The sequence below is a fragment of the Pinus tabuliformis genome, chromosome 7 (assembly GCF_031772625.1).
Source record: "Pinus tabuliformis cultivar Carrire ecotype Pingquan chromosome 7, CPIR1, whole genome shotgun sequence".
NCBI classification, from domain to species: Eukaryota; Viridiplantae; Streptophyta; class Pinopsida; order Pinales; family Pinaceae; genus Pinus; species Pinus tabuliformis.
The window spans coordinates 1,088,589,079-1,088,603,291 of NC_142293.1; positions in this window are offsets into that span (position 1 = coordinate 1,088,589,079).

Genomic DNA, 14,213 nt, shown 5'->3' on the forward strand with positions numbered 1-14,213 from the left:
AGCGATAAAAATGGTATTCTAAGCCCATAGGTATAGTTGTAAACCTATTGGAGTTGAGTGTGGAACTTGTAAAAGAATTCAGCCATAATCCCAAAGAGTCTAATCGAGTTGATTAGAGCTCAAGGAGATGTAGCCCAAGAGGTTTGAGTGAACTCCATATTATATTGTTGTTATGTGTAATTGCTTATTGCTGCACTGTATTTGCTGTTATATGTTTTATATCATTTTAAGCAAATCAGCTTAAAGCACTTAACAGTTAAAGGCAAACACAAGCATACACCTATTTCAAGTTCTTTTAATTCTGCAAATTATCAATCATAAGCATAGATCTTGGGAATATATAAGCTTTGGAGTGGGAGAGGTTCTTGTAAGCATGACAAGAAGCCTTTAGAGCCCCATTTCAAATCAAGTGGTATCAAAGCATCAGGTTGATTAACCCCACCTTCAAAGAAGGTGATATCAGAACTGGTTATATCAGAGAAAGTTATACCAGAGCAAGCGGCATCATGATGCTTGATTGATCAAAGCAGGATGCTTGATTGACAGAGCAATATATATTCTTGCTTAACTTGAAAGGTGTTTAAATAGTCAAGGATTGGTTGTTTGATTGTTTGTAAACTGATTGTTGTTTGAGTTTGTAAAGGTTCAAGGAAAACTATTGATAGCTAAGTCCAGGAGAGGACAAGAAGGAAGAAGGGCTAAAGGCATTCTTCTTATCCCAAAGGACCTCAAAGAAATCCTTGAAGAACAATAGGTTTGTTGCAAAAGGTTGCTTGAATAAGCTCTTTATTAATCTTGTTTGAAGTTCTTTTGTTCATTTTGATAATGACAACTTCTAAAAGTGAGTCCTCAATTTCTTCTTTCTTCACAAGATTATTTAATGAAGACATGAAACAAGACTTGTTCACCATGATGGATATGGTGAGAAAAATGTATGAGGATGGAAGGAAGAGCACCATACTTAGAGAGCAGTTGAATTCCATGAAGGAATAGAAGCAGTTGCTTTCTAACAAATTGCAGGGAATGGAGAGGCAACTTCATATTGCAAATATGAACCTGCAAAGGATGCATGATTTGGAGACACAGCTCCTTGTTGCCAAAGAAGCCTTGATCAAGTATCAGCTTGAAGAAGAGGTAAATAATTCTTGTTTGTCTTCAAATTCTTCTAGGAATGTTTATGTTGGTTCTTTTGAAAAACATACCAGAGGCATAGGGTCCAAGTTAATGTCCAAAATGGGCTATGAAGGAAAAGGCTTGGGCATGAGCCAATAATGGTTGAGGAAAGGCATAAGTATTTGGGTCTTGGCTATGGACAGTGTTATGGAGAAAGTTCCAAAGCTGCCATGAAGAAAATTGAAACAGTTCCAAGAAGGAGTTTCATTTCAGGTCTTCTACCTCAAGAGTATAAAGATTGTATTCATGGAGAATGAAATAGCTTGAAACATCATTTTCAAGAAGAAGGTGTTCATAAGCATACACTTGAACCAGAAAGTTGTGGAAACTCTGAAACCATTGAAGAGGTTGATGGTGTTCCAAAGGGAGCCACTTCTTCATTTGATTCACCTCTGCATGAAGGTAATAAAGGCGAAAAAGAAAGGTATAAATCTAGTTCTAATCATATTCCTTTTGATTATGTAAAGCATGATAAATTGCCATATAAGCATAGGAAAAGAATTGCATGTCCCTTTTGTGGTTTGGTTAACCATAATGTTTCTAGATGTTGAAAGAGAATAGCCACATACAAGAAACTTTTGAAGGAAAGGAAGCAAGAAGCCAAAGGCCCATTGGACAATGCAAAGCATGTTGTCAAGAGGATGCACATGTGTTGCACTCACTGCTATAAGCAAGGGCATATTGCTAAAAAATGTTGGACTCTGAATCCAACGATGCTTCCACGAAACTTGAAGAAGGTGGAATAGAGAATAGCAGGAATGGAAAGAAATATTCCATAAATGATGTGTTTCAAGATGATTCACATGTTGATGTTGATGTGCAGACAAAGGTAGGACCTTTGAAATCGATTGGTAAGAAATGGTTAGAGTTCTTATCCAATTAAGGTTGCATGTCTTCGGAAAATGCATCAAATCAATAGAATGCATTTCTTTGTTAATGTAATGCAAGTTGCAGGTTTTTATCAAGAAGGTGAACGGAAAAAATTAAGAGACTCACTTTATTGCTGCAATGTTATGTTCATTTCAGTTTCAAAAGTACAGTGTACTTAAGCGAAATTTGAAGGATGAAATGCATGCATAAGCATGATATGCATGAACACAAGGATGTTGATGATTTCCTTGTATTTGAACATGTATGTGTGATTAACTTGAAGAGTTGATTACTTTGTTTTTAAGCATGCATATAATGTAATATTGACTTGGAAAGAATTGATTTGGGCTCCAATATGGAGATAATGATGAAGTGTTTAAGCGTTGAAAAAGAATCTTAAAGTTCTTTTTCTACATGCTTGACTTGAAGGGCCAATTGTTTTAAAGCCATGTTTTATTGGCTTGTTATCTAGTCAATCATTTGTATGCAGATGTAAAACATGAAGGTAATTCACAAGATGTGAAATTTGTTTCTTTTGATGAAGCAAGAGTTTAGGCCATCCAATTGTAGTCTGTAATCCTGTTGTTGTTGACAGTATGTCAAATAGGGACAACTGAAAATTTTGTGAAGCAGATGTAACTTCACATTGGTTTGAGCCACCTTGGATCGATGATCAAGGCATAGAATTTCAAACTACCTTTTGTGACCTTCTCAGCAGAAGTTCTGCAAGAAGTCAAGGAGGAAGACAGTTCTTCCCAGGAGGACAAGCACATCCAGGAAGGGAGTGTTCAAAGGCTTTGGTTCAGAGGTACTATGCAAGGCAAGTGTATGGAGGCTGAAAGAAGAGGGTGAGGTATTCTCATTTACTGTTCAGATCAGTATATCAGTCTTTTGGAGTCCAAAATCTTTTTAGTAGGAAGGTGTGATCCAAAATAGATCTAGTATAAACTTCTAAGTCTAAAAATATTCCTCACAGAGGAAAATGAAAGTCAAACGATGCTCTTGGAAATAGTATCATTGCATAGATCTCTTCAATCTAAATCTAATGCAATTTAAATGGGCTTAAATGGACTTCCGATGAAGAAGTTTTTGTAAAAAGAAATTTCCCAATGTCCTTTTAAAAGGAGGCATTTTCTTATTAAATGGGACTTAAGAGAAATAAGGGCTCCTTAAAGAAATCGCATCGGAGAAAGCCAAGCAGAGTGTTACCGAACAGCGGGTCATTTACATATGCGACATGCGATGGGGCCGATTAGCGATCTCCGATATATCGCATCGGAGGAAGGCCTGCATGCGATATCGGAACCCCGAGCGAGCCGATTTGCGATTGCGATAAAGTGATTACGATGGAATATCGATCGTCGAATCGAGGAGTAGATCAACGGTTGGGAATTAATCGCTAATCGCATTTCGGAGTGTCAAGTGACAGTGTGCGATGAACACAGCGATTGCGATATGCCGATAAAGCGATAGCGATATGCCGATGCGATCGGCAATCGGATCGCACAATACAAAGGGCCGTTGACATATGTGACGTGCAATTACGGTCAGCGATCAAGGTGCAGACCCAATAGAGTAAGGGACGGGATTGCATATTATTTGAAGTCCGAATTTTCATAATTTCAGTGTAACACCTGTGTATTGATGTTTTTGGCCATTTCTTGGGTTTTAAGCATTCCACCTGTACGATTGCGATTTGCGATGACAAGATGGACCTGATGAGTTTATGAAAGCGATTTCATATAATTTGAAATTCGAGTTATGCGGATTTTCAATGTATTTTCGCGCTATCTCTGTGTATTGGAATTTTGTTCTTTTTTTGGGAATTTGTCCGAAGAAAGGCCGCCTGTTTCTTTTCATTGTGAAACGGTCCCTATTCCTACAACGTTTGGTTCCACGTTGTAATGGGGTGTTTCTGTAACAATGATGTGTTATGTAATTCGCAGAGCCATAGAGCTAGCGAGCCAAATGGCCAGTCGCAAAGCCACAGAGCCAGAGGGCCAGTGGAAGAAACATAGAGGTAGAGGAATTATTACACACAGAGAAACGGACAGGAAGTCGCAGCGCGGAGGGATGCCTCACAAAAGCCAAAGAGCACAATTGAAAGAGGAAGTTTTGGAGTCACTTGGAGGTCAAGCGAAACCAGAAGCTCAGAGAGTCGGAGTCAAGAGCCAAAGCCAAGAGCCAGAGCCAGAGCCAGAGCCAAGAGCCGAGAGCCAGAGCCAAAGCCAGAGCCAAAGCCAAAGAGCCAGAGTCGAGAGCCAAAGCCAAGAGCCGAGAGCCGGAGAGCCAAACGAGTAGAGATAAAAATGGTATTCTAAGCCCATAGGTACAGTTGTAAACCTATTGGAGTTGAGTGTGGAACTTGTAAAAGAATTCAGCCATAATCCCAAAGAGTCTAATCGAGTTGATTAAAGCTCAAGAAGACATAGCCCAAGAGGTTTGGGTGAACTCCATATTATATTGTTGTTATGTGTGACTGCTTATTGTTGCACTGTATTTGATGTTATATGTTTTATAGCAGTTTTAAAAAATCAACTTAAAACACTTAATAGTTAGAGGCAAACACAAGCATACACCTATTTCAAGTTCTTTTAATTTTGCAAATTATCAATCATAAGCATAGATCTTGGAAATATATAAGCTTTGGAGTGGGAGAGGTTCTTGTAAGCGTGACAATAAGCCTTTAGAGCCCCATTTCAGATCAATTAAGACCCTCGATATATTACAACCTTTATCCATTCCAAGTCAACGTTGGGAGAAGGTTTCAATGGATTTTATCACAGGTTTACCCAAATCCGAAGGAAAGAGTGCCATTATGGTGGTAGTTGATAGACTTACCTGTCAGGCTAGGTTAACTCTAGAAATTATTGAGCGCAAGACAGAACTGATAATTTTATTCATTAGCCAACTATTATTTATACATACACAAAACGGATCAGTTCATCTTCTAGATGACTGTCCAGCTTCACCTCATCTGTTTCGGATTAGGTGTCAACATTCCCCCCCTTAATCTGAAGGGATGTTGGTGAGTCCAAGCATCGTTCTGAATCTTTCAAGCTTTTCTCTTCCAAGCGCTTTGGTGAAGATGTCTGCAATTTGCTCGTTTGTGGAACAATGACGGAGATGGTATGTTTTGGCCTCAACATGATGTCGAATCAGATGATATTTAGTATTGATGTGCTTAGTACGATCATGGAACTTTGGGTTCTTGGCCAACTTTATTGCAGAGGTGTTATCAATCATGAGTGGAGTTGATTGTATTTGTTTTACCTGCAAATCTTCAAGAATTTTCCTGAGCCACACAATTTCTTTCGTTGCTTCAGTTGCTGCCACATATTCTGCTTCTGTTGTGGAATCTGTTGGTACTGATTGTTTGCGTGATCTCCAGGAGACAGCTCCCGATCCAAGACTCATAGCATATCCTGAAGTAGATACCCCAGTTTCTTTGTCTCCATCGAAGTCTGAATCAGAGTATCCAATCAAGTTGAAGTCGTCCACCTGTGTATACTTGATTCCAAGGTCTTGAGTTCCCTTCAAGTACCTTAGAACTCTTTTTGCAGCAGACCGATGTCCCTCACAAGGCTTTTGCATAAACCTGGAGAGGATTCCAACAGCAAATGAAATGTCTGGTCTGGTAGTAATGAGGTAGATGAGACTTCCTACAAGTTGTCTATACTTTGTTGCATCCTCAAATTCCTTTCCTTCAATAGATGTGAGCTTCAAGTTTTGTTCCATTGGAGTAGAAAGGGGATTGCACTCTGTCATGCCAAATCTGTTTAACAAATCTCCAATGTATTTCTTTTGAGAAAGAAATATGGACTTTGGGTGTTGGGTTACTTCAATGCCAAGATAGTAATGAACATAGCCCAAATCAGTCATTTCAAAAAAAATTCCTAATTCTTTCTTTATGGATGCAATATAGCTTTCATTGTTCCCTGTCACTAAAAGATCATCTACATATACCACAAGATATACAACTGTTTTTCCAACTTTCTTGACAAATAAAGTTGCATCATCAAGATCAAAATGATTGAAGTTGAGTTTCAGAAGATGCTCAGTTAGTTTTTCATACCAGGCTCGTGGTGCTTGTTTGAGGCCATACAAGGACTTCACAAGTTTGCATACTTTGTGTTCATGTCCTTTCATAGCAAATCCTTCAGGCTGGGACATAAAAACATTCTCTTTTAGATCTCCATTCAAGAATGCAGTTTTTACATCCATTTGATGGACTTTCCAACCGTTCTAAGCAGCTAGTGCAAAGAGTGTCCGAATGGTGGCCCATTTTGCTATGGGAGCAAAAGTTTCCTCATAATCGACCCCTTCCTTCTGTGAAAAACCTTTTGCCACAAGCCTAGCTTTGTGCTTGTCAAGTGAGCCATCAGCTTTGTACTTGTTCTTGTAGACCCACTTGCAACCAATTGGTTTGGTTCCAAATGGAGGATCAACCAGCTTCCAAGTGCCATTCTTTATGAGGGCATCATACTCTTTCTGCATCGCTTCTTTCCATTTATCATGAGAAGCAGCTTCTTTGAAGGAAGTTGGTTCAAAATATGTAGACAAGTTCAATTCACAATCATAAGTAACATCCATATCAACAGGTGAATTAGAGTTATCTACATCACCTCCATCTTGTCGGTTTGAATTTCTGGTTCCTGTTTTTCCAATTTCATCAGGATGAACACTTTCAAGTGTCTTTGTCAGCCACTTTGGGGGACCTTTCTGAGATGGTCCAGGTTGTTCTGTTGATTGAGTTGGGTCTGAATCAAGATTGAGTCTCCCAATTCTATCAATTACATCACTTAAAGCATCATCCGTTGTTGGAGTGTCATGCAGGGGAGATTGTTCTTCAGAAGGAGATTCCACATGTTGATCTAGTATAGGAATCCCCCCTTCAAGATGTGGAATCTGATTATCAAACTCTTGGAATGATTTCGGTTTTGTGAATCTATCCAAGCGATCAAGTTGCCGCTCAACAACACTGTCAGATTTGGATGATTCAAGAAAAATGACATCTCTAGATAAAACAAACTTCTTATTTACTTCATCATAAAGGCGGTATGCTTTAGATGTGTTTGAATACCCCAGGAAGATACACTTACGACTTCTAGCACCAAGTTTGTTTCTATGTACCTTTGGTATTAAAGCATAACAGGTGGAACCAAATATCATGAGATGTTTTACCGAAGGAACATGTCCATACCACAATTCATAAGGAGTCTTGTTTCTTATAGCACTAGATGGACATCTATTCTTTATATATGCAGCACATAGAATAGCATCAGCCCAAAACATTGTCTTTACATTTTTGAAGAAAAGCATGGATCGTACCATATTCAAAATTGTTATGTTCATTCTTTCAGCGACACCATTCTGTTGAGGATTATAAGGCACAGTTGTTTGATGTTTAATCCCATGTTGGCGAAGATAGTGTTCAAATTCGTTTGATGTATATTCTTTTCCATTATCAGTGCGAATAGACCCAATATGAGATTGTGCATCATTTTCAATCCATTTATGAAAATTCTTGAATGTTTGAAAAGCATCAGATTTGTTCTTCAATAAGTAAACCCAACACATTCTGGTGTAATCATCAATAAATGTCATGATATATTTATTTCCATTTGCAGAAGGAACAGGCATTGGACCACATAAATCTGAATGAATAAGTTCAAGCTTCCTATGTGCTCTTGAATGTGAATCATGAAAAGACTGTTTGCTATGCTTTCCTAGAATGCAAGCATCACATTGTTTATGTTTTCTAGGAATTGTAGGCAAACCAGCAACACCATTTTTCTTCAACAAGCGGAGACTATCATAGTTTAAATGTCCAAATCTAGCATGCCATAATAAACTTGATGGAAGTGTACCTTCATCATGATGAGAAATATATGAAAAATGTTGTGCATGAGCAGAGGTTCCTTGCAGTTTAAGAAGTCTTTCTTCTTCTATACCTCTCATGACAAGTGAATGGTCAGATGCCTTTCTTACCTCAAGCTTTCCATCAAACATATGAATGGAGTGACCTTGCTGGCGGATGTGGACCAGGGACAGCAAGTTTCTCTTGAGCTGTGGGAGATATAGAACATGATCCAGAAGAAAATCTGGAAGACCAGGCAGTTTAAGCTTGATTGTGCCAAGCCCTGATGGCTTGATTTTTTACTGATCTGCAAAGTATACTGCTCCATCAACATTGTCAGTGAAATCTTCAAAAAATTCTTTCCTATGAGTCATATGACAGGTTGCTCCTGAATCAAGCAACCAATCATTTTTCGAAGAAGCAAGTGAAGCATTAAACAAGTCTTCATTTACTCCAATGTTACATTGTGCCTCAATATAGTGAGCGGATTCAGGTGCTTTACCTTTGTCTGTGTCATCAGTTTTACCTTTCTGTTGGTTTCTTCTCTGCTCAACCTTGTCCCATGGTAGCTTGCATGTAGAAGCATCATGTGATCCATTTCGTTTGCAGTGAATGCAATGCAGATCTGCCTTTTCTGCTTGAGAATGTCTGCCCCCCCTGCCTCTGAAGTATCTTCCTCTTCCTCTTCGTCCACCTCTTCCTCTTGCAGAATCTTGAGCAGGATGCTTTTCTTTGTGAGCAAGGAAAACAGTCTCTTCAGAAGATTTAGGGACTGTTTTCTTTCCAAAGGCTTTTTCTCTTTCAGCAAACTTTTTCACAAGAGAGTCAAAGGTTATATCTTTAAGGTTTCCATTTGCTTGTACAGACTCAAGATAATTAGAGTAGGTAGGATAGAGTGCTTTGAGAAAGGCAATAAGAGAGATATCCAGCTCAACCTTAGTGGATTTAATATCATGCATTATAGACTTTATTTCAGATGCAAGAGCAAGAGGATCATTATTTTTCAGTTCAAGAGTGAAGAGTTTAACCATGAGCTGAACAACTTCAAGTGCAGAATGTGTATCATAGAGTTCTTTCAGCTTTTGTAAAGCTTCAAAAGCAGTGGAATAGGATGAAATATGACGACTTACTTCCTCATTTACAGATGTTGCGATCAATGCATAGGCTTTGCTGTTCTTGTTTTCCCAAATGGCGAGTTCTTTGTCTGATGTGGGTTGCACAGGGTCTCTGTCTTCTTCTCCGACACACACACCTTTCCACAGCTCATTGTAGATGAGGGTGTGTTTTACCATCCGAGACCATTCAGAATAGTTCTCCTTGCCAGTGAGAACTATTCCGACCATTGAAATGATTGAATGCATTCTGTAAAAAAAATTATCTCTGCCAAAAAACTTCTGTTGAAAAAAAAATCTTTATGCCATATCCTTATGCATTTTATTTTCTTCTAAAAGGCGCTAAGGGATCTCTTCAACATATATCACTTCAATATATATCAATGTAAAAAACTGTTGAAAAAACAGCGCAATATATAAAACTCCGCTCCAAGTATAAGCATGATATTGCATACTGTAATATGAGTCACATACTATAATATGTCATAATGTTTTTGTAACATAAATTGGATGAATTCAGTCAAAACTTCGCTGGCCTTGTCAGGCTGCGCCAAAAATCCCTGTCTCAGATAACAACAGGATGAGAACACATTCAATCTTCTGCCAATTTCCAGTGGACAAGAGATCCTTCAACGACTGATAACTTAGCAAACTCAAGAAACCCTACACCAAGCAGTAATACAGCAAATTCAACAAGACCTCTGGCTCATACAACAGTACCTCACAATTTCCAGCGGAGAAGATCATATCATAATGGGAAGAGCTAACATATGATTACAGGTTTTTCTCAATAGATGAACAGTTAGCTTGCTACTGTGGGTTCCCAAGATGTCGCGGAAATATGGACGATGAGGAGCAGTTCTTACAATAAAACAGTTATTGAGTATATCTGGCACCCACGGGTTCTCAAACCGTTGTGCATACAATGGGTTACGGGTGCTTGTTGCGTGCAAAAATTCCTCTTAAAAACAAATGAATTGGACACAAGGAATTGTCCCACAAGGAGCAGTTCTTACAATAAAATCGATACCATGGTTCTTGCAATAAAAACGCAGCGAATAAAAGACTGAGCGAATAAAGACTGAGGTAAAAAACTGAGCGATACCACAATTTTCAGGCAGTCACCATTACACGCTTTAATTTTCCTTCCTTCGCAGGGCATCTTGGTTTCTGGCAAAAAATATGTCAGTCTTCAATAAAAAAAAAAAAAAAAAAAAAAACGCAGTCACCATTTTAATCTTCCTTCCTTCGCATGGCATCTTGCAAGTCTCTATCCTAGATTCAGCTGCATGAATTTCCTCCTCGAACATCGACAGAAATCAAATCGAGTCTAATACCACCGCCATAGCTATCACTCAATTATCCGAAGTTGCAGGTAGTAAAGGAAATGTCAATCTCATTTTCGAGCAGTATTACAAGGAACAAGAGATTATACCAGAAGAGTAATGGGATAGGCTTTTACCATGGTTAATGGAGCTTCAACGCATCAACGCATCAAGGTAATGGAGCTTCAACGCAGCGTTCCAGGGAATACATGAACGCATCAACGCTCAGGTAAAAAAAACGCACATTAATTACTCATGGTCTGAGGGCGCAGTCTCCATGTCAGGACAGAGGGCGCAGTCTTCAGCAGTGTCAGGGAATCGCTCAGGATGATGCAGCACTCAGCAAGAGTTACACTATTTTGGGACCTGAGCTCTGATACCATGTCAGGCCAGGTTAACTCCAGAAATTATTGAGCGCAAGACAGAACTGATAATTTTATTCACTAGCCAACTATTATTTATACATACACAAAACGGATCAGTTCATCTTCTAGATGACTGTCCAGCTTCACCTCATCCATTTTGGATTAGGTGTCAACATTACCAAGTATGAAAACTTTTGTGCATTATCTCATCCATTTAAATCCAGTACAATTGCTATTGCATTTATAGAAACAATTCAAAAAGCTGCATGGAAGCCCAAAGATTATTGTAAATGACAGAGATCCTATTTCAAATGGAAATTTTTGGACGAAATTATTTTCTTGCCTGGATACTCAATTAGTTCAGTGCTCATATTATCATCCTCAATCAAATGGGCAAACTGAGATAGCGAACAAATGTTTGGAAGGATATCTTCGTTGCTTTGTATCTGATAAACAAACACAATGGGTCAAGTGGTTACCTTTGGTTGAATGGTGGTATAACACTTCCTTCCATACTACAGCAAAAATGACCCCATCTATGGCACTTTATGGATATCATCCACCATCCATAACATCATCTTTAAGAGAAAATTCTAAGGTTCAAGCAGTGGAAGATCGCATAGAGCATCAACAACAAGTTCTCCAACTCTTAAAGGATAATCTCACTTTGGCGCATAATAGAATGAAATAATAGGCAGATCAACATCGCAACGAAAGAAGTTTTGATGTAGGTGACTGGGTATTTTTACGGCTACAACCATACAAACAAATGTCCCTCAAGCAAGCTAAGAAGGATAATAAATTATCACCAAATTATTATGGCCCTTACAAGGTATTGCAAAAGATTGGTACTAGGGCATACAAAATGGAGCTTCCTGCATCTTCCCGAGTGCACCTAGTTTTCCATGTTTCATGTTTAAAGAAGGTTATAGGTGACAAGCTACCAGTTCAAACAATATTGTCAGAACTTGACGAGGAAGGAAAAATCATAGTGGGACCTGAAGCAGTCACAGAAACAAGAACCCAACAGCTATGAAATCGATTAATTTCAGAGTATCTGATCAAGTGGAAGAACTTACCCTCTGAAGACTACACATGGGAGGATGATAATTTTATATGAAAGCATCCAGAACTACTCAAGCGTTGAGAACAACACTTTTTTGGAGGAGAGGGGCATGTTAGGTCCCTATACTACTAGTGTACAACCTTATTGTTATTAGTGCAACCCCTTTATTGTATTTTTGTGCCCATGTAATCCACGTATTATTATTATTGTGTCTCATAGAAGTCCACTATTTTTATTGTTGTGCCCTTACATTTTTATTGTTATGTCATCTTTGATTATATTGTGACCGCTTAGACTCCTATATATAGAAATGAGGTTTTGTCATTTGTATCATCCAAGAATTGTTCATTTGCATAATGTAAAGGAGGTTGCCCCCTCGAAGAAGCTGATTTTTAAGTTGTTAATCTATTTTTTCTTTATTTTGTGAGTTGGTTGAATAACAGAGGTGACAATTGGTGCACCTCCTATGTGCACCACTTAGTACCTTGATCGAACCTTGTTGAGACGACTAATTTGGGTGGTAACACTACTCACTTTATAGAGCTCATATAAATCGCTTATTTCATGACTTTGAGGAGGTTGCCTTGGTAGTTGAGGTTTCTATTTTGGTTATTAAGGTTATTAGCTTTGTTTGAGGAGGTTGTGGAGATCCTTTTGACTCCTTACTCATGCATTGTGAACATCATTATATAGGTGGCATGTTAGGTCCTTATACTACTAGTGTAAACCCTTATTATTATTAATGCAACCCCCTTATTATATTTTTGTGCCCATGTAGTCCCCATATTGTTATTAGTGTGCCCCATAGAAGCCCACTATTGTTATTTTTGTGCCCTTACATTATTATTGTTATGTTGGCTCTGATTATATTATGACCCCTTAGACTCCTATATATAGAAAGGAGATCTTGTCATTTGTATCATCCAAAAATTATTCATTTGTGTAATGTAAAGGAGGTTGCCCCCTCGAAGAGACTTATTTTGAAGGTGTTTATCTCTCTTCTCTATATTTTTGTAAGCTGGTTTCATAACATTTAGTATCAGAGCTTTGGATTCTAGGGTTTCGCTACTCCAAACAGGTCTTCGTGGAATTTTCACTATAACTTTTTCTGTGACGTTTCAGAAGCTAAGAAAAAACTCCATTTGAGCAGAAATCGTTTTGAACCTCAGGTCCGAATTTCAGATCTTTTCTCACTATATTTTCGGAGATATGATCTGAGGAAGTTAAGGTTTTTGTAAGCTCCAGAATTCCATCTCAAACAAATCACTGTGGCATTTTCGCTATAATTTGTTTTCTACGAAAGTTTAGGTTTTGGAATTAAAACCCATTTGAGCGGAAATCTTGGTGAAGCTCAGATCCGAATTTCAGATCTTTTTTTGCTATATTTTCGGAGATACAATCCAAGACATTTAGGGTTTCTGCAGCTCCTGAATTACATCCCAAACAGGTGACCTATGGAAAATCGTCATAACTTTCTCTCTAAGCATTAGATTGAAATTTCGTAAGGAGTTACAGAAAGAGGACGGCCTGTAGTTTTCTTTGTATCGGTTTCAGGTCCTAAGGTTGAAACAGTGACACGGGGCACTTCGTACAAATTCGCTCTACTGAACTAGTCTATAATCAGGTCATCGTGGGAGATTTGACATAATTCTTCCTTGTAGAATCCATTCTTTATCAGACTTGCGGGGTTAGAAAGAGGACTTAGAGGTCTACCGCAAGACGCAATGTTAGACCTTGGAGATCTGAAATTACAGAGATACAACAGATTCAAGATCAAGCTCCTAAGATCAAGAAAAAGAAATATGAGGAAGTTTGATGGCAAAGATCCGGTAAATTGGATACTACAGATGGAGCAATATTTTGATCTACGTGGTGTACAATTGTTACAAAAGATACATATTGCATCTTTATATTTAGAACTGAATCAATTTTTATGGTATAAAGGGCTTGTTCTCGTAAACCACTTGCCACTTGGTCAATTTTCATGAAGGAAATGATAGCACATTATGAGGATACAAAGAGTAACACCTTCTTTAGCCAATTGATAAATCTCAAACAAAAGAGTTCAATGGCAGAGCACATTGAAAACTTCCAAAAATTGAATATAAGGGTAAATGATATTCCAGAGAAGCAAAGGATTGATTTCTTCATAGGGACTTTAAAGGATAACATTCAACAAGAAGATCATCTTTGGGAACCTGATTTAATGGAGAAGGCATTTAGGTTGGCAAGAAAAATTGAAAGCGGAATTATGGAAACAAATAATCCTACCACTCACAAATATAAATATGCAAGTGTTTTTGTGTGTAGCATTCCATAACCTACAAGGTTTACACCAAAACAATTGGAAGAAAAAAGAGAAAAAGGGCTTTGTAACATTTGTGATAGAAAATACACTAATGGTCATAAGTGTGCTAAGAAGAAATTATTTTACATAGATTG